Consider the following 22,439-nt stretch of genomic DNA (forward strand, 5'->3'; position numbering starts at 1 on the left):
CTCCCCTTTTCTTCCAGTGGCGCCGGATCGCTGCCGCGGCCATCATCATCACCGCAATCTTCACCAACAACTTCACCGCCATCATCACCAACTCTTCCCCCTCTATGCAGCGGTGTAACCTCTCTCTTACCCGTTGTAATCTCTACTTAAACATGGTGCTCAATGCTATATATTATTTTCCAATGATGTATGGCTATCCTGTGATGTTTGAGTAGATCCGTTTTGTCCTATGGGCTATTTGATGATCAAGATTGGTTTGAGTTGCATGTTTTATTATTGCTGCTATCCTATGATGCTCTCCATGTCGCGCAAGCATGAGGGATTCCTGTTGTAGGGTTTGCAATATGTTCATGATTTGCTTATGGTGGGTGGCGTGAGTGACAGAAGCACAGACCCGAGTAAGTAGGTTGTTTGCGTATGTGATAAAGAGGACTTGATACTTTAATGCTATGGTTGGGTTTTACCTTAATGATATTTAGTAGTTGTGGATGCTTGCTAGAGTTCCAATCATAAGTGCATATGATCCAAGTAGAGAAAGTATGTTAGCTTATGCCTCTCCCTCAAATAAAATTGCAATAATGATTACCGGTCTAGTTATCGATTGCCTAGGGACAAATAACTTTCTCGTAACAACAAGCTCTTTACTAAACATAACTTAGTTGTGTCTTTATCTAAACAGCCCCTACTTTTTATTTACGTGCTCTTTATTATCTTGCAAACCTATCCAATAACACCTACAAAGTACTTCTAGTTTCATACTTGTTCTAGGTAAAGCGAATGTCAAGCGTGCGTAGAGTTGTATCGGTGGTCGATAGAACTTGAGGGAATATTTGTTCTGCCTTTAGCTCCTTGTTGGGTTCGACACTCTTACTTATCAAAAACTATTGCGATCCCCTATACTTGTGGGTTATCAAGACCTTTTTCTGGCGTCGTTGCCGGGGAGTTATAGCGTGGGCTGAATATTCTCGTGTGTGCTTGTTTGCTCTATCACTAAGTAATTTTTATTTGCTGTTCTAAGTTGTTCTCTGTCTTTAGTTATGGATATGGAACACGAAACACCAAAAAAAATAGGTGTACTTGCTACTCATGGAGATGGGGAACTTCCTAAAACCCTCGATGCTGGTTATGTTGAAAATATTATGTACTATTTTGATAATCCTGAAAAAACCCTATTCAATTATGTAATGGGAGACACGTTGGGTCAACGTGAATACTTTAGGGATTATCGCTTGACTCAAAAAGGGAAACTATTATGGGATCAAATTCATATGTTGCATTGGTATGCTCGGGAACTATGTTTGAGATATGATTATACTTGTTGCTCTAGGATGAAGGCTCCACAGCTTCCCTTTTCATGCAAATTTAATGATGATAAAACCTTGGCTTCTTATGCTAATGGTATATATGATTACTATGATGTGTAACAAATAGAAGAATTCGTTGCTTTTATGGGTGCTTATGAAATTGAATCTTTGTTTAAAGAGTGTGAAAATCTTGATGATGCTGTTTACAGACCTGAAAATTTTGCTATACTTAAATATTGCTATGAAAATTATGAATTCAATTCCGATATTCATGATTTTATTGAGAGAGTCTCCACTGTCCAAGAAGAGACTAATATTTTGCATGAGTCTATGGAAGAAGAAACTGATGAAATTGTGGGCTCATTGGATGAAAAAGATGACGAGGAGAGCGAAGAACAAAAGGAGGAAGAGTGGATTAGCTACCCGTACCCACCTTCTAATGAGAGTAACTCTTCAACTCATACATTGTTTAATTTCCCTTCGTGCTTACCGAAGGATGATAGTTATGATCCCGTTGATTCTTTTGAAATATCCCTTTTTGATGATGCTTGCTATGCTTGTGGCCTAGATGCCAATATGAATTATGCTTATGGAGATGAACTTGCTATAGTTCCTTATGTTAAATATGAAATTGTTGCTATTGCACCCACGCATGATAGTCCTATTATCTTTTTGAATTCTCCCGACTACACTATATTGGAGAAGTTTGCACTTATTAAGGATTATATTGATGGGTTGCCTTTTACCGTTGCACATGATGATTTTGATAGATATAATATGCATGTGCTTTCTGCTCCTACTTGCAATTATTATGAGATAGGAACTACATCTCCGCCTCTCTATGTTTCCAATATGATAAAATTGCAAGAAACTTCTTATGCTATGCATTGGCCTTTACTTTGTGTGCATGAATTGTTCTTTTATGACATGCCGATGCATAGGAAGAGAGTTAGACTTCGTCATTACATGATATATGTTGCTTTGTGCTCACTACTAAATGCCAAATCATTGCTAATTCAAATTGGCTTTGATATACCTTGGGATCCGGGTGGATTCATTACTTGCGCACTATATGCCTAGCTTAATGGCTTTAAAGAAAGCGCTGCCAGGGAGACAACCTGGAAGTTTTAGAGAGTCATTTATTTCTGTTGTGTGCTTTTATATAGTTTAAAAACAAAAAAATAAAGAGGGGAACCCAAAACTTTTCAAAAAGAAAAGTGAAAGTGAGATAGACGAGCATTGTGAAAGTGGGGGACGTCCTTGAACTTTGCTCATGCCCATGGAAACTTTGTGAATCTTAATTACAGAAACTTTTCAACAAAAATAATTATACCCTTGTACAATTCCATTGTATTATAAAAATAACGTGCCAAGGTTTTCCTTTAGGATGTTTACTTTGCTTGTTGGTTCGTACGATGCAGGACAGAAACTTTGGCTGTAGTGCGCAATTTTACATTTTTTACTGGAACGTCAAATGGTTCTGATTCTTTTTTCACTGTCTTTCTATACAAATTTTTATTTTTCCTAATTTTGGTAGAATTTTTGGAGTACCAAAGGTATGGTGAATGTTCAGATTATTACAGACTATTCTGTTTTAGACAGATTCTATTTTTGATGCATAGTTTGCTTGTTTTGATGAAACTATCAATTTATATCAATGGATTAAGCCATGGAAAAGTTATATTACAACATCTACAATTCAAAAACAAAAACTGGTTTGCAACAGTACTTAGAGTATTGATTTGCTTTATTATACTAACGGATCTTACCGAGTTTTCTGTTGAAGTTTTGTGTGGATGAAGTGTTCGATGATCGAGAAGGTCTCGATGTGAGGAGAAGGAAGAGAGGCAAGAGCTCAAGCTTGGGGATGCCTGAGGCACCCCAAGTAAATATTCAAGGAGACTCAAGCGTCTAAGCTTGGGGATGCCCCGTAAGGCATCCCCTCTTTCTTCAACAAGTATCGATATGTTTTCGGATTCGTTTCGTTCATGCGATATGTGCAATCTTGGAGCGTCTTTTGCATTTAGTTTTCATTTTTATTTTATGCACCATGATGGTATGAGATAGTCCTTGGTTTATTTATAGAATTCTCATTGCCCTTCACTTATATCTTTTGAGTATGGCTTTATAGAATGCTTCATGTGCTTCACTTATATCATTTGAAGTTTTGATTGTCTGTTTCTCTTCACTTAGAAAACCGCCATTTGTAGAATGCTCTTTTGCTTCACTTATATTTGTTAGAGCATGGGCATATCTTTTGTAGAAAGAATTAAACTCTCTTGCTTCACTTATATCTATTTAGAGAGATGACAGGAATTGGTCATTCACATGGTTAGTCATAAAATCCTACATAAAACTTGTAGATCACTGAATATGATATGTTTGATTCCTTGCAATAGTTTTGCGATATAAAGATGGTGATATTAGAGTCATGCTAGTGGGTAGTTGTGGATTAGTAGAAATACTTGTGTTGAGGTTTGTGATTCCCGTAGCATGCACATATGGTGAACCGTTATGTAATGAAGTCGGAGCATGATTTATTTATTGATTGTCTTCCTTATGAGTGACGGTCTGGGACGAGCAATGGTCTTTTCCTACCAATATATCCCCCTAGGAGCATGCGCGTAGTACTTTGTTTCGACAGCTAATAGACTTTTGCAATAAGTATGTGAGTTCTTTATGACTAATGTTGAGTCCATGGATTATACGCACTCTCACCCTTCCATCATTGCTAGCCTCTCTAGTACCGCGCAACTTTCGCTGGTACCTTAAACCCACCATATACCTTCCTCAACACAGCCACCATACCTACCTATCATGGCATTCCCATAGCCATTCGAAGATATATTGCCATGCAACTTCCATCATCATCATATACATGACTTGAGCATTCATTGTCATATTGCTTTGCATGATCGTAAGATAGCTAGCATGATGTTTTCATGGCTTGTCCGTTTTTTGATGTCATTGCTACGCTAGATCATTGCACATCCCGGTACACCGCCGGAGGCATTCATATAGAGTCATATCTTTGTTCTAGAATCGAGTTGTAAGTAAATAAAAGTGTGATGATCATCATTATTAGAGCATTGCCCCAGTAAGGAAAGGATGATGGAGACTATGATTCCCCCACAAGTCGGGATGAGACTCCTGACGAAAAAATAAATAAAAATAAATAAAAGAAAGGCCAAAAAGAGAAGGCCCAAAAAAATAAAAAAAATGAGAGAAAAAGAGAGAAGGGGCAATGTTACTATCCTTTTACCACACTTGTGCTTCAGAGTAGCACCATGCTCTTCATATAGAGAGTCTCTTGAGTTATCACTTTCATATACTAGCGGGAATTTTCATTATAGAACTTGGCTTGTATATTTCGATGATGGGCTTCCTCAAACGCCCGAGGTCTTCACGAGCAAGCAAGTTGGATGCACACCCACTTAGTTTTTAGTCTGAGCTTTCATACACTTATAGCTCTTAGTGCATCCGTTGCATGGCAATCCCTACTCACTCACATTGATATCTATTGATGGGCATCTCCATAGCCCGTTTGATACGCCTAGTTGATGTGAGACTATCTTCTCCTTTTTGTCTTCTCCACAACCACCATTCTATTCCACCTATAGTGTTATGTACATGGCTCGCGCTCATGTATTGCATGAAAGCTGAAAAGGTTTGAGAAGGTCAAAAGTATGAAACAATTGCTTGGCTTGTCATCGGGGTTGTGCATGATGTGAATATTTTGTGTGGTGAAGATGGAGCATAGCCAAACTATATGATTTTGTAGGGATAACTTTCTTTGGCCATGTTATTTTGAAAAGACATGATTGCTTTATTAGTAGGCTTGAAGTATTATTGTTTTTATGTCAAATGATAGACTATTTCTTTGAATCACTCGTATCTTAATATTCATGCCATGATTAGATATGTGATCAAGATTATGCTAGGTAGCATTCCACATCAAAACTTATCTTTTTTATCATTTACCTACTCGAGGACGAGCAGGAATTAATCTTGGGGATGCTGATACGTCTCTGTCGTATCTATAATTTTTGATTGTTCTATGCCAATTGTCAGTGTCAAAACCGGCGGATCTCGGGTAGGGGGTCCCGAACTATGCGTCTAGGCGGATGGTAACAGGAGGCCGGGGACATGAAGTTTTACCCAGGTTCGGGCTCTCTTGATGGAGGTAAAACCCTACGTCCTGCTTGATTTATTCTTGATGATATGGGTACTACAAGAGTTGATCTACCACGAGATCGGAGAGGCTAAACCCTAGAAGCTAGCCTATGGTATGATTGTCTGTTGTCCTACGGACTAAAACCCTCTGGTCGAGGGGCAGCATGTAGCGTGCGGAGGCGCATTAACAAGCAAGATCACTGGAGCTCCATGGCCAAAGGGTTCCTTTCCAGAGGTGTCCGGATTATGGCAACGGGAGTGGTTTTACATCACAGCTCCCAGAAGTGCCAAGTGGGTGGCTGCCCCTGCTTTTCGCTCGGGCCCTCCACCACAACTGATGTCATGGATTAGCAGAGGGCTGAGCTGGGGTCCAGCCAAGGACGTGCCTATACTGCAGAGCCGCATTCAAGATCTCTTCGAAGGAGATTTCAGTCTGGTTATGGTGATGCAAGTTATGCTGGTTCATCGAGTCCAGCCTTGCAAACGTCGGCCCCTCCGCATGTGGGAGTTCAACCCAGAAGGACTGCGCACTATTTAGAATTTCCTCGGCCTGACGCACGAGGAGATGTATAAATCATTCTTCGGACCCCAAGTAGAGTGTCCGGATACTACTGAGGATGTGGGCCTGAGCAGCAACCGCACCGCCGACCAAGTAAGTAATCCTCTAGCCGAACACTCCGTCTTTCATTTATCATGACGTCATTCTAAGAAATCGCTCTTTTACCAGGACTGGCTAACAAAGGCGAAGATGATTCGGTGTTCGGCCCCCCTTCCTGAGGATTTGGACAATCCGGTACTGGAAAAGATGCTCGAGCTAGCACCTTGCCCGGAGCCCTCAAAGGAAGATAAAGGGGGAATAATGAGAGCGAAAGTGGGCCCCCATCGCTACCAATTCCAACCGAGGGAATGAGCGCCTCCGTGAAGGAGGATAACCAAGGGAAAGAATCTGACCTTCTCTCGCTTCGGGGAAGGAAGAGGACTACCTCCGAAGATCCGGAAACCAAGGTTTCCAAACGGGAGAAGAAATCTCCACCAGAGGGTCCTGCCTTGGAGGGTGCTCTTGCCGCACAAAGTCCGCGCGGGGATCAGCCCTCTAATGAGTTGTAAGTAGTCAAAAAGTACTTTAATAGTGAAGATATACTACCTTACCTTTGAGGAAAATAACCGAAGCATTTATCTGGCAGTTCGGATCTCAACCCTTCTCAGCAAAGCTCCTCTTCGGGGGATCTTCTTCCAGAGATGATGGAGAGCGAAACGCCTCCCCCGGACTCCTCCGCTCAAGAAGCGGGTGACCTTGAAGTGTCGTCTCGGAGGGCCTCGGATCCGGTGAGGCCAGAAGATAATCCTATGGTCACCCGAAGTCCCTAGTATCCGACTCTTGAAGAGAGCAAACAGAAGAGTCCGACACCGTCTGGTATGCGGTCGGACGTACTGAGGGAGCTATTGGAGCGAGCGGCCATCTCAGAAGAACACCGTATGTTGATGGGTACGGTGATGGAAAGAATTTCATCCGTCGAAAGCGGATTGCATGAGGCCTTTACGAGTCTACTGAAGGGCTTTGAGGTACGTGAAATGATATACTTTTTGATAGTATCGCACATTTTTAGGTGTGCCATGTGTAGATAGTAGCCCCTGAGACTCTGGTTGTCGTCGAGAACGACGATGAACAGAGGATCGTAGTCCCAGGTAATAACCAAACCGCCTTTATTTGCAAGTGGCTGGAGCTCCGGTGGCTGGCCGGACTCATGAGATTGCCAAACTAAAGCGACAACTGGATGCGGCGGATGCCGACATCGAGCTTGTTAATAAGCGGCTTGACCAGGCACAGGGTAAGTGATATTTTCTGGTGAATGTCACATAGTAAGAGCAGTGTAACGCCAGTATCTTTAATATGTTATGACTACAGATGGAGCCGCCACCGTGGAGACCCTTCGGGCGGAACTTGCCCGAGCCAAGGAATAAGCAAGAATTAGTAATGCGGCCGCTTTATAGGCGGCCGAAGAGTTAAGAGCCAAAAAGGCCGCGCATTGCGAGAACAAAGATAAAGTGGCCAAGATGGCTGTAAAGTTAAAAGACACTACCGACCATTGCCAGTTCCTTGAAGAAGAAAACTGGGCGAGGGTGACGGACCTCTAGAGGGCCACAATGGCGACCAAGGACACCCGCTCTGCCATGAGAGCGAAGAAGGAGGAACTGCGTGAAGTCGAGGATATTGCGGCTGGGAAGCCCTTTATGCTGCAGAGGAAGTTCGGAGATCCGCGGTATGCCCCTCTGGATCGGCTATGGAGTTCGGCAGACGCATATATGGACTTGGCGGCGAGCACTGTCGATGCGGCCGAATACTTCTGAGATCAAACAGATCATGAAGTGGACAAGCTATTCTGGTCACAATTTAACGTTCTAGAGTGTCCCATTGACTGATCAGCTAGTCGAATGGGCCGAACTCAATAGATTGTCCGGACTTGCCATGAGGTCCGTCATAGATCATTTGTGGCCAGAAAAGCCGAAGCCGAACAGCTATTTCAGCTTAGTGCAGCAGTTCCTTGGCGCGGTGCCGCGCATCAATGCGATGAAAAGGTCGGCGTGTATAGAAGGCTCGCGGATGGCCTTTGCCCGTGTCAAAGCATACTGGGAGGAGATGGATGCTGCCACTGTTGCGGTGCAGGGCTCGGCCATAGGCCGAGTGGCTGCCAAGCACTATTTTGAAGAAGTTCTTGAGGGTGCTCGTTTGATAGAGGCCCAGTGCTCGAAGAATATTATGTTTGAGTGACATGTATTCCCATTGTAAAAACAATGTTTATGAAATTTATTAAGGCTGTATTTATACTTTTGCCTAAAAGTAATATGATGCCTCATGTGCGGCCGTTTATGTATACATGTGTATAACCTGAAAGATTGCAGTCGTCGGCTTCAGCCCCCACGCATACAATCCGGGGGTGTTCGCAGAAGACGTGTGTTCACACTTAATCCAACATCTTGGTCCTAATAAGAAGGTGATGGCGCAGCAAACTAGGCATCCGGACTACAATGCTTTAACACTTTCACTTAGCCATAGGAGTTTGACAGTGGGGCTACTATATAGCCTCTGGTGGCTCCACACTCATCCGAATTCGGGGTGCGTACATGCCTGGCCAGGAAACGCCCTTCGTTAAGGCGGAGGAATTCTATCATTCCGATAGGTCATCGAGTGGTTGACCAGTCTCACGCTATATCATGACAGTCAGTTTTCGGCTTTCTCTACTGAGATACTCGTCCGGATGAACCGGGGCACAATCGTAGTAGTTCTCCTGGTGCCTCCTTAGCCGATAGAGCAGAACATAAGGCAGCAAAATACAGGAGCCGGGAAAACCCAACATTTGATCAAAGACATGATTCGGAGCTGATGAATATAAGGCCAAACTCGCGACGCCGAACACTCCCTAAGGTATTCGGTCTTTATGGTATAAACCGGGCCGAAACAGTGCCCTTTGTAAGAAGCCCCTGGTGTCCAGGTACATGCATTATTCTGACGTGGCCACATGCCAAGACGTCAGCATCCTTCTCAATAGTACTGAGAATCTGAGGGATGTGTATCAACAAGAGACAGTAAGAAAGGTTTACGCAGGGTCTTAATCTAAAAAGAATCCTTGGAACAGGTCCCTGCTGCACGTCTGTGCCTGTATCTCCGTTGTGTCGTATCCTGGACGGGTGTAGCACGATGGTCATCTGTAAAAGAGAGGAACTTAGGTGAAAAGTTGTCGTGCAAAAAGGTAGGTTATATTAAAGAAACCATGTACAATTCAAGATGAGCGAAAATTGCCACTTGTTTGCGCGCGTGGAGCCCCTTGTTTTTATGACAGGGGTGTGGCCGTCAAACCTGTATGGATTACATATAGCTGCGCCGGACTCGTCTGATCGTGTCCGTGGTCTTGACGACCTATCAATTGCTTTAGTTGGTGAGGCCGTTTTAGTGTGCGGCTGCCAAGGCAGTCGCACTCTCTTCGGCGCACAAGGATCGCTCAATATTTCCACTTACTGTAATGATGCCACGTGGAACAGGCATCTTAAGCGTGAGGGAAGCGTAATGTGGTATTGCGTTGAAGCGAGCGAAAGCTTCGCGTCCGAGTAGTGCTTGATAGCCACTTTGGAACGGAGCAATGTGGAAAGTTAAATTTTCACTACGGAAGTTATCGGGGAAGCCGAATATAACCTCTAGTAGCAGGGAGCTCGTGCAATGAGCCCCTGAGCCTGGCATTACTCCTCTAAAGGTAGTATTGCTGTGGCGAATTTTTGTTGGTTCTATCCCCATTTTGCGGACTGTGTCCTGATATATCAGGTTTAGGCTGCTGCCACCGTCCATCAGGACTCGTGTGAAGAGGTATCCGTTAATTATTGGGTCTAATACCAAAGCAGCCCATCCTGCACGCTGGATACTTGCTGACTAATCCCGATGGTCGAAAGTGATCGGTTGAGATGACCAGTGACAGGACTCCGCGGTGATAGGCCCTTTGGCATATTTCTCTGGGAGTGCCGCTTTGTTTCTCCCCTTGATCACGTGTAACATGTTTACTGTTTTGACTTTCGGTGGAAATTTCTTTTGTTCCCCAGTGTCTTGCTTGAGAGGCTCATCCTCTTCTTCGCTTGGTGTATCCTCCCCCTTGTGTACGGCGTTGAGCTTGCCGGACTGCTTGAAGACCCAACATTCTCTGTGGGTATGATTAGCAGGTTTACCAGGGGTGTTATGGATCTGACATATTTGGTCCAGAATTTTGTTTAGGCTGGACAGTTCATCTCTGCTGCCTTTAGAGGGCGGCTTTTGCTGACCTGGCCGAGAGCTTCTGAATCCGGCGTTTACCACCGTGCTCTTCAGGTTGTCTTCTTTATTCTGGTGCTTGTTATTTTTGCTGCGTCGTGATTTCCCGTTTCCATCTCTAACTTCGGATGTACTTGGGTCGCTGGTGCTGCATCGGGCTAGCCAGCTGTCCTCGCCCACGCAAAAGCGGGTCATGAGGCTTGTTAATGCTGCCATTGTTCTCGGCTTTTCTTGGCCGAGGTATCTGGCAAGCCATTCGTCTCGGACGCTGTGTTTAAAAGCTGCCAAGGCTTCGGCGTCCGGACAGTCGACTATTTAGTTCTTTTTAGTAAGAAACTTGTTCCGAAGCTTTTGGGCTGACTCTCTGGGCTGTTGAGTTATATGACTCAAATCGTCCGCGTCCGGAGGTCGGACATAAGTCCCTTGAAAATTTGCCCGAAAAGCGTCTTCGAGCTCTTCCCAGCTTCCAATGGAGCTTTTAGGGAGGCTTTTAATCCAGTGCCGAGCTGGCCCTTTGAGTTTGAGGGGTAAATACTTAATGTCGTGGAGATCATCTCCTCGAGCCATATGGATATGGAGGATATAGTCCTCAATCCAGACCCCAGGGTCTGTTGTTCCGTCGTATGCCTCTATGTTTACGGGTTTGAATCCCTCTGGAAATTCATGGTCCAGTACCTCGTCGGTGAAACACAGGGGGTGTGCGGCACCCCTGTATCTGGGTGTACCGTGTTGTTCGGATGTTTGTTGTGTTGCATCGTATGCTGGAGCGCGCTTGCGTGGTCCATAGATGGATCTGGTTGCGCCGTCCTTTTGATGCGAGCCTTCGCGTGGATCGCGTATTGGCTTATGTGCGGCGTTGTTTGCCGCTCTATGTTGGCCGTGAGGTCGTCTATCCGACCAGATGGACGTTTTAATTTTTGGTTGCGGGGGATCTAAGGCCTCCTCATCGAATTCGGGTAGCAACTTCCGCTTCGGGTAGCTCTTGGTGGGGCGATTACCGCCGTACTTCGCTGCTGTGTTGAGTACTTTACTCCATCTGATTCTGAGTGTGTCTTGCGCAGCCTTGAGCCTTTGCTTCTGCTTTTTTAGACTCCTCGCGGTGGCAACAAGCCTTTGACGGGCATTCTGTTGCTCCGGGTGTCTGACCAGTGTGATGTCGTCCGGACTATTATCTTTGACACAGTCGGGTTGTTCGGTTTGATTCTCCGTGTTGCCGTGGTCCGGCGATGGTTCACCCTGCTCTAACGCTGGGTCTATATGATCGTTGTTTCTGCCGAGGCGGGATTTGGAGTGGCGCTTACGCCACCACTTTGACTGCTTCTCAAGGGGACAACCCTTCGTTGCGTCCTTCCGTTCCTCGTCATCCTTTTCTTTTGGTGTGTCCACCATGTGTACGTCATGTGATGAAGTGGGCGTCCAGTGCCCTGTGGGCAGTGGTTCCTGTTCGTCTCCTGCATCGTTGTCCATACCGTCAATGTCTTCGGAGTCAAAGTTGAGCATGTCAGTTAAGTCATCGATAGTGGCTACTAAGTGGGTGGTGGGTGGGCGGCGAATTTATTCATCATCCGCATCCCAATCCTACCGGACATAGTTCGGCCGGGACTCTCCTGACAAGGAGAGAGACTTTAATGAATTCAGTATGTCGCCGAAGGGCGAGTGCTGAAAGATATCCGCGGAGGTGAACTCCATGATTGGCGCCCAGTCGGATTTGATAGGCACGGGCGCAGGCGGTTCGGAGTCCGTGGCCGGGGAAGGATCTGACAGTTTGGCAACACGGCTCTCATGAAGGGTAAGCTCGATATTCGGCTCGATCACCGCTGAGGATATGGCCTCCGTGACGGGGTCTATCCACCCGTCCATGGATGGTGCAACTGGCTCCGAATTGAGGCTCGAAGCGGCTGCCGGTGCGATCTCCTGAATACGGTCCGATGGTAGAGCTAAATCGTACCCATCGTGACCGCGTGACGCATAAGGCAGGGGCTCAAATCCGTCAAAGATCAAGTCTCCGCGGATATCGGTCGTGTAATTTAAGCTTTCAAACCTGACCTGGTGGCCAGGGGCGTAGCTTTCGATCTGCTCCAGATGGCCAAGCGAGTTGGCCCGCAGTGCGAAGCCGCCAAACACAAATATCTGTCCGGGGAGAAAAGTCTCACCCTGGACTGCATCGCTATCGATGATCGTAGGAGCCATCAAGCCTAACGGCGATGACACAGAGGAACTCTCAATGAAAGCACCAACGTCGGTGTCAAAACCGGAGGATCTCGGGTAGGGGGTCCCGAACTGTGCGTCTAGGCGGATGGTAACAGGAGGCCGGGGACACAAAGTTTTACCCAGGTTCGGGCCCTCTTGATGGAGGTAAAACCCTACGTCCTACTTGATTTATTCTTGATGATATGGGTATTACAAGAGTTGATCTATCACGAGTCAGAGAGGCTAAATCCTAGAAGCTAGCCTATGGTATGATTGTCTGTTGTCCTACGGACTAAAACCCTCTGGTTTATATAGACACCGGAAAGGGCTAGGGTTACACAAGGTCGGTTACAAAGGAGGAGATATACATATCCGTATTGCCTAGCTTGCCTTCCACGCCAAGTAGAGTCCCATCGGACACGAGACGAAGTCTTCAATCTTGTATCTTCATAGTCAAATAGTCCGGCCAAAGGATATAGTCCGGCTGTCCGGAGACCCCCTAATCCAGGACTCCCTCACCAATATTCTACAACTTTCAGATACTTTTGGCAACTTTTTATACTATTTTTGGGACTAACATATTGATCCAGTGGCAAGTGCCAGTTCCTGTTTGTTGCATGTTTTTTGTTTCACAAAATATCCATATCAAACGGAGTCCAAACGGGATAAAAATTGATGGAGATTTTTTTTGGAATATATATGATTTTTGGGAAGAAAAATCCACACGAGACGGTGCCCGAGGGAGGCACGAGGAAGGGGGCGCGCCCCTGACCCTCGTGGCCACCGCGTAAGGCGGTTGATGCCCTTCTTTCGCCACAAGAAAGCTAATATCCGGATAGAGATCGTGTTAAAATTTCAGCCCAATCGGAGTTACGGATCTTCGGGAATATAAGAAATGGTGAAAGGGTAGAATCTGAGAGGCAGAAACAGAGAGAGACAGAGAGACAGATCCAATCTCGGAGGGGCTCTCGCCCCTCCCATGCCATGGAGGCCAAGGAACAGAGGGGAAACCCTTCTCCCATCTAGAGAGGAGGTCAAGGAAGAAGAAGACAAAGGGCCCCCCTCTCCCCTTCTCTTCCGGTGGCACCGGAACGCTGCCGTGGCCATCATCATCACCGCAATCTTCACCAACAACTTCACCGTCATCATCACCAACTCCTCCCCCCTCTATGCAGCGGTGTAACCTCTCTATTACCCGCTATAATCTCTACTTAAACATGGTGCTCAACGCTATATATTATTTTCCAATGATGTATGGCTATCGTATGATGTTTGAGTAGATCCGTTTTGTCCTATGGGCTATTTGATGATCAAGATTGGTTTGAGTTGCATGTTTTATTATTGGTGCTATCCTATGGTGCTCTCCGTGTCGCGCAAGCATGAGATATTCCCGCTGTAGGGTTTGCAATATGTTCATGATTTGCTTATGGTGGGTGGAGTGAGTGACAGAAGCACAGACCCGAGTAAGTAGGTTGTTTGCGTATGGGATAAAGAGGACTTTATACTTTAATGCTATGGTTGGGTTTTACCTTAATGATCTTTAGTAGTTGCGGATGCTTGCTAGAGTTCCAATCATAAGTGCATATGATCCAAGTAGAGAAAGTATGTTAGCTTATGCCTCTCCCTCAAATAAAATTGCAATAATGATTACCGGTCTAGTTATCGATTGCCTAGGGACAAATAACTTTCTCGCAACAACAAGCTCTTTACTAAACCTAACTTAGTTGTGTATTTATCTAAACAACCCCTACTTTTTATTTACGCGCTCTTTATTATCTTGCAAACCTATCCAAAAACACCTACAAAGTACTTCTAGTTTCATACTTGTTCTAGGTAAAGCGAACGTCAAGCGTGCGTAGAGTTGTATCGGTGGTCGATAGAACTTGAGGGAATATTTGTTCTGCCTTTAGCTCCTTGTTGGGTTCGACACTCTTACTTATCCAAAATTGTTGCAATCCCCTATACTTGTGGGTTATCAGGCACCAACTCTTGCACATGACCGTTTGATCTCTTGAATCCTTGCAGGCAGAATTGACAATTTTTTCAAGACATCGCTCAACAGATTGGGTCCTTTATTTGTCAGTGAAATTGTGGCTAGCGTGCGTTGAGATCCAGTATACAGTTGTTCAACAAGTGTGTATACGGATTTCAGCTTTACCAGTGTATCTTGACTAAGATTGTTGCTCCTTGGACCTACATAACAATTATGGAATCATCAGTGGCGGTTTATACATATCAAACGAAGAGATTCAAGTGGAATGCTGGTAAGGCGACTCACCAAAGATGGCAGAAACCATTTGGGATACACGATGCTTTAAACCAGTAAGTTCCGTGGTCACCTCTTGAAGAGCCACTTCAGCTTTTTCAGCCCGTTGCGTCAAGGCAGTCTTTTCCTCGGCCCAGGCATTTCTTTCAACATGAAAACCGGTCTTAAGTTTTCTGTTTCCTCCAGACTAAACTTGAATTTTGAATCAGCCTTCCGGGTCTCAGACTCTTGAATCTCTAGCCGGGTCTTTGCATCAGCCAATTGTGATTGAAGTTTAGCGGTGGCCTCCTGTACAAACACAGAGTTACAAGCACATTTATATCTGGGTTACAGGAACATAAGTCCCAAGCCTTTTGCCAGCAACAACACTTGGCACTTGGGGGCTAATGCCTACGGAAGAGTTCTTCCTACAATGGCTTATATGATTACGACCCAAGCACTTTGCAAGCAACAGTACTTAGAACTTGGGGGCTAATGCATATTTGCTCATACTTCATTACTACTTTATGATGACCCGCCAGTGCCATGGACAACCACAGACGGCTCATGGGGGCTACATGAGTAAGTTCTGATCTTTAAACACTGATAAGTACCGGTTCATTCATGCTGACTAAACTGGCCCTTGGGGGCTACGGATGCAATGTTGATCATTAAAATCCGGTTTAAGTAAAAGATGGCTTTTTGAAGGATTTTTTTATCAAAGATGCTTTCTACTCATTGCTATTCTAAGTCTACAGCATATTCAATTCTATTATACACAGTAGACTTGGGGGCTGACAGGATATGCATAATGTATTTAAGCCGGAGTTCATACCTCATATTTTTTATGCATCTGCATCACCATATCGATTTCGAGATCATGGCTGGTGTCTACTTGGTTGAGGTAGCTAGAGAGTACTTCACTACTGCTCAATTGAGAATAGTGAGCAACGTCAAATCTCACTTTCTGCTTTTCAATAAACTCCTGTTTAGCGGAGTGTTTTGCCAAGATAGTTGGATTTCCCGATTCTGTAAAGCCAGTGCCAGTAATCATAACATCATCAATATGTGTCTCCGATAGTTTAAGTGGGCTTGAGGATTCAGCATTCAAAGGACTGAGTACTGAATGGTCACCAGAAGGGTCAGGAATATCTGGTGGGCTTCATGGGCAGGTTCTTCTGGTTGTTTTTCGGAAACGTCTGATGCTGGGACTTGCTATTCCAGTTCAGGGACTTTAGGATCTTCAACCGGTTTTTTCACCTTTGCCTTCTTGTTAGGTTTTGCTTTTCCACTGCATGGTTCATGAGAGATCAGTACAAATATAAGAGCATAAGGAGATAGAAAACAAAAGACATGTTACCCAGGGGCAGTCTTGAAATCCGGCAGCTGAGTTTGAGATGAGTCGCCGGAAGAAGAGCGAGAAACCTCCTGATAGTTTGAATCGGAAGGAGTAAGTGGCTGATGAATGAGACCCGCTAGGGAGTAAAAAGAGTTAAGTTTGGAAAGACCTCGTTTTTCCGTTTTTGTGGAGCTGGAGTATTTGGTAAGCCGGACGATAACTCTTCACCTCCGCTGTTCTGAGTTTGTCGCCGGCTATTGTGCTGCTGTTGCTTCAAAAGAAAGTGAGGATCCAAATGAGCTAAGGCGTGTGAAAAGCTTACTTTCCGGGTTACCCGTCGAATTTTCTGTCTTGGCAAAGGCTTTGAGTCGGACGAAATAATAATTACCTCTTCTTCAGCTGCTTGGCTGGCCCCCATGTCATCCTGAGCATAATCAGTGTCAATAAGGTAATTGAAAATGAGCCAAGGGAGTCAAGGGCTACCTCCGACTCAGAGCTGTCATCCAGTTCAAACATGCTGGAGGCGCTTGATTTCTTCTTATTTTTCTTAGTCATTTTCTTGGCGGCTTTCTTGGCAGCCCTGGCCTTCTTGGCAGCTTCATGATCGTATTTCTTCTTCCAAAAATCAGAGTCGGTTTGTGAAAGGTCATCAAAGTTGAGTTAACAAAGCATTTCAATGATGAGGTAAAAGTAAGTAAATTGGAGACTCACATCTGGTGGCGGGTTAAGTTTGCAGAAAGGGTTCAGACCCACTTTGCTGTTGTAACGCCCCGAGACCGATGTGCCAGGTGTCTTCCAGTTATTCGCTGTTGTTGCCTTGTCATTCGCTTGCGTGTTGCATCTTGCCATGTCATCATGTGCATTACATCATCATGTTTTCAAAACTTGCATCCGTCCCGGCCTCCCCGTTCCTTCCGTTGTCCGTTTTGAGCCCAGACACACTTGCACGCGCCTCCGGCACCTCCAAAATATTATTTTATAAGTGGCCGAAAAATGTTCTTGGATTGGGATGAAAGTTGGCGTGCGGTGTTTTTTGTTGTTAGTAGGCCGCCTGCCAAGTTTCATCGCATTCGGAGCTCGTTTGATAGCCCAATCGTTAAACATATAGCGGCATTATAGCCGGTCAAACGTCGGACGTTTTCGGTCTCTGGAAACCTGGCCAGGCTACATTTTCGTCTCTCTCTTCTCAGCCCGAGACCTCTCCTATACAGCCCACTAACCCCATCTAGGCCCAACCAACCTCCCGTCTCAACCGGTGCGTCAGATCGCGATCGGAGGGCTCCGAGACGGCCTCAAACCCCCTAACCCTAAACCTGCCCTATATAAACCTCTCCCCTTGTCATTTTTGGGCACTTCCTAGCCTCCACCTACCCTTAGTCTTCTCCACCTCGCAGCCGCTGCCACCACCTCAAAATCCGTGCCCGGCCGCTCCCCCTCCGCCACTTGGCGCCGCGGCCAGCGCCCCTGCAGCCAACCACGTCGTGCCACCTCATCCCTTAGCCGCCTCCTAGCCAGTCGGCGCAAGCCACGTGGCTTCCCCGCACCCCAGCGCCGCCATGGCCCGCGGAAGCCCGCAGCCGGCCCGCCCCGGGCCGGGTCTGGGCCTGACCGCGCCCTAGGCCGCGAGAGCCCGAGTGCCCGAGTGCCCCGCGTCTCATCCCGCAACATCCCTGAGCTCCCTCTGCGCCCGACCTGCTGCCACCTCGCAGAACCCCGATGGCCACCGGGAGCTGCGCCGGCGAGTGCCACCGCTACATCAGGCGACCCCGCGCTCCCCTCTTCCTTTCTTCCCTGCTACCTGCTGTCGCTCCCTCTCACCTCTCGGCTTCCTCCTCGCAGGTGCGCCACCGCCATGGATAGGCGATGGAGCTCCGCGCTGCCCTGCCGATTGACCATGTTGCTGGCTGGATCTGGCGACCCCGCCCCGAATCCACCCATCCCCGTCATCCCTGACCTCTGCCTGCTTCGACCGCCGTCCGTCCAAGTCTGGCGAGCTCCTGCCGTGTCGGCCTTGCCTCTGCTTCGAGCGACAGAACAGTGCCACTCGCCAGCATGAGGCCCACCCGCACCAGATCCGCCAGCCCAAGCCGGCCTGCTGCACCGAATCGAGACGGCCCATCTTCTCCTCTCCTTCGACCCGGCCGCTCTCGCAGCCTGCAGCCAGCTCCATCGACTGGGCCGAGGCCCATGGTGAGCTCCCCAGTGCCCACCAGATTCGGCCTGCATCATTTTTTTCCGTTCTGGCGATTTTATCTTTTATCCAACAGGGAGACCCAATTTCTCCATACCTGTTTTTGCTGGCAGCGGAGGGCCTTTCGTGCCTTTTAAAAACCCAAGATGAATCATCGAGCCTCAATGGAATCCGAGTTGCTCCGTCGGTGCCACCGGTGAGCCACTTGCTTTTTGCAGATGATAGCCTGCTGTTTGTCAAAGCCAGTTCTTATGGAGCAAACCAGTTGTCTTCCTTGATGGAAAATTATTGTAATGCCTCTGGAAAAAGGATCAATCTATCAAAATCCTCGGTGTTCTTCAGCAAGGGCTGCCCCTCCCTTCTCAAAACCGAGTTAAAGAACGCACTTAATATTACAAACGAGTCACTTTTAGATAGATATCTGGGAATGCCGACAGATGTGGGTAGTTGCAAGAATGGAGCTTTCAAGTTCTTAAAGGATAGAGTCTGGAATAAGGTTAAGGGATGGATGGAAAAACTCTTATCTGCAGGTGGCAAAGAGGTTTTGATAAAATCAGTGGCTCAGGCCGTCCCAGTTTACTCCATGTCGTGCTTTAAACTGCCGCGTGGTCTCTGTGAGCATATTAACTCTCTGATCAGAAAGTTTTGGTGGGGGTGCAAAGAAGGGAAAAGGAAGCCAAATTGGGTCTCATGGAGCACAATGACCAGACCAAAATATTCTGGAGGTCTTGGATTTCGGGATATCGAGCTTTTTAACCTAGCTCTCCTGGCAAGACAAGCATGGAGAATCTTAACGGACCCAGACTCACTTAGCGCACGAGTTCTGAGGGCCAAATACCACCCAGGAGTTGATATCTTGAATGCAGAGATTGGGTCAGCTCCTTCTCAAATTTGGCGGGCTATAATCGAGGGTCGCGATGTTCTTAAGCAGGGCATCATAAAACGCATTGGTGATGGACTCACGACACACATATGGGATCAGAACTGGATCCCGAGACCAGTAAATATGCGACCTATTGCTAGTCTGACTGCTAATCCACCTCAATGGGTTAGTGAACTTATCCTGCCTAGCGCAGAATGGGACCGAGCTGCAGTTTCACGGATCTTCTTGCCCACCGATGCACAAGCAATTATGTCGATACCTTTGTGTACGAGGCATATAGAGGGTTTTTGGTCATGGGTACATGAGAAGAACGGTGCATTCACAGTCCATTCGGCTTACCGTATGCTTGTTGAAACAAAGATGAGGAGAGAAGCCTGGCTTGAGGGGAAAGGCCACTCGTCAGATACTGCCAGAGAAACCAAGTCCTGGGAGAGATTGTGGAAAGTGGATGTACCATCAAAAGTTAAAATCTTCCTATGGCGGCTAGCACAACAGTCGGTCCCCACAACTGATGTCCTTCACCATCGGAACATGTCAACCACTACGAGATGTGGTTTGTGCGGCTCTGAAGACTCATGGCAACACTCTTTGCTCCATTGCACAGTTGCTCGATGTGTATGGGCGTTGCAAGATCATGACTTGGTTGAAGCTATAAACAGCACCCATGAGCCGGATGCAAGACGTTGGCTGTTCTCCCTTTTGGACACACTATCTTCTGTTGAATTCACCCAAGTAGCAGTTACCATGTGGGCTCTCTGGTATGCTCGTCGGCAGGCACTCCATGAAAACATCTTCCAAAGTCCTCTGAGCACGCATAACTTCATCATGAGATACATTAGAGAGTTGGAGGACTGCAAACCGAAGAAGAGTGCTCCGCATTCAGCTCCGAATGTTGTACAACCAAGGCACAGGTGGATCTCTCCACTGCCGGGGTTCGCGAAGATAAGAGTTGATGGAGCGGTCTCGAGAGACAACCTGCATGGCTCGTTTAGCGCAATCTGCAGAGACTCCTATGGCCAGTTTTTGGGTGCATCAGCAATCAAAATACAGGGGGTCATGGAGCTCGCAACTCTCGAAGCACTGGCTTGCCGGGAGGCGCTAGCACTAGCTTCAGACTTGGCCCTGTCCGATTTCATTGTGGCTACTGACTGCCAGGGAGTAGCAGACGGCATCAAGAATGGTACGGGAGGGACGTATGCTAGCATCGTCAAAGAGATTAGTGAAACGTCAAGAGACTTTCATCAACGTACCTTCATCTTCGAAGGTAGATCCACCAATATTGAGGCGCATAGTCTCGCCAAGCACGCTTTCGGTCTGGATCTTGGGCGCCATTTGTGGCTTATAAACCCACCAGACATTCATTGTATCCCTATGAACTTATTTGAATAATAAAGTGTGTTTAGACTCAAAAAAAATATTTTATCCAGAGACTAACAGTTTTGCAGAAAACCCCCAAGCATCATGCATTTAATAACTCACAAACGGTGCATCATATTAAAACAAATTATATATGTAAAATGCTTAGAATTTTGTGTAGATTACTAATATCCAACTTTCATCCATGTTAAAAATGTTTAAAATGTTGTTTGATTAAATTTGCTTAAATGCCATGCTAAAGTGATTTAATTCATAACTAATTAACCGTAGCTCCAAATTTAATTAACTTTATATGTAAATGGGGTAGAAAAATGCATAGTTTCACATGGTGTCTTTGCTTTGCATGTTTAACAACTCTAAAATATGGTTTAGGGTAGAACAATACCAACTCTAAAATTTGCACATGAGGATTTTCCGGAATTGTTGTTTGTTGTTTTCGGCCTCATTTAAATTTGCCTAAATAGTTAGTTTACTTATGATTCACCCCTTGCCATGCTAACTGTAACGACCTGTATTTTTCACATAGTAATTCTACCCTTAACTAGATAATTAAGTAGAATATATAAAGCAAATACATTTCAGATTTCTTCAACAAGCATAACCACTCAAATATATATTTATATTCACACACCTCAAACAGTACAGCTGTACAGTTGTATTACAAATCTTTGGAAACAAAAAATATATAGGGAGACCAGACTATGCTAAGCTATACAACAATGACACACCAAACTTACAACAACAACAACAACAACAACAAAGCCTTTAGTCCCAAACAAGTTGGGGTAGGCTAGAGGTGAAACCCATAAGATCTCGCAACCAACTCATGGCTCTGGCACATGGATAGCAAGCTTCCACGCACCCCTGTCCATAGCTAGGTCTTTGTCAATACTCCAATCCTTTAGGTCTCTCTTAACGGACTCCTCCCATGTTAAAATCGGTCGACCCCGCCCTCTCTTGACATTCTCCGCACGCTTTAGCCGTCCGCTATGCACTGGAGCTTCTAGAGGCCTGCGCTGAATATGCCCAAACCATCTCAAACGATGTTGGACAAGCTTCTCCTCAATTGGTGCTACCCCAACTCTATCTCGTATATCATCATTCCAGACTCGATCCTTCCTTGTGTGGCCACACATCCATCTCAACATACGCATCTCCGCCACACCTAACTGTTGAACATGTCGCCTTTTAGTCGGCCAACACTCCGCGCCATACAACATTGCGGGTCAAACTGCCGTCCTGTAGAACTTGCCTTTTAGCTTTTGTGGCACTCTCTTGTCACAGAGAATGCCAGAAGCTTGGTGCCACTTCATCCATCCGGCTTTGATTCGATGGTTCACATCTTCATCAATACCTCCATCCTCCTGCAACATTGACCCCAAATACCGAAAGGTGTCCTTCCGAGGTACCACCTGGCCATCAAGGCTAACCTCCTCCTCCTCACAGCTAGTAGTACTGAAACCGCACATCATGTACTCGGTTTTAGTTCTACTAAGCCTAAACCCTTTCGATTCCAAGGTTTGTCCCCATAACTCTAACTTCCTATTTACCCCCATCCGACTATCGTCAACTAGCACCACATCATCCGCAAAGAGCATACACCATGGGATATCTCCTTGTATACCCCTTGTGACCTCATCCATCACCAATGCAAAAAGATAAGGGCTCAAAGCTGACCCCTGATGCAGTCCTATCTTAATCGGGAAGTCATCGGTGTCGACATCACTTGTTCGAACACTTGTCACAACATTATTGTACATGTCCTTGATGAGGGTAATGTACTTTGCTGGGACTTTGTGTTTCTCCAAGGCCCACCACATGACATTCCGCGGTATCTTATCATAGGCCTTCTCCAAGTCAATGAACACCATATGCAAGTCCTTCTTATGCTCCCTATATCTCTCCATAAGTTGTCGTACCAAGAAAATGGCTTCCATGGTCGACC

Source organism: Triticum dicoccoides, chromosome 3A (assembly GCF_002162155.2).
Source record: "Triticum dicoccoides isolate Atlit2015 ecotype Zavitan chromosome 3A, WEW_v2.0, whole genome shotgun sequence".
NCBI lineage: Eukaryota > Viridiplantae > Streptophyta > Magnoliopsida > Poales > Poaceae > Triticum > Triticum dicoccoides.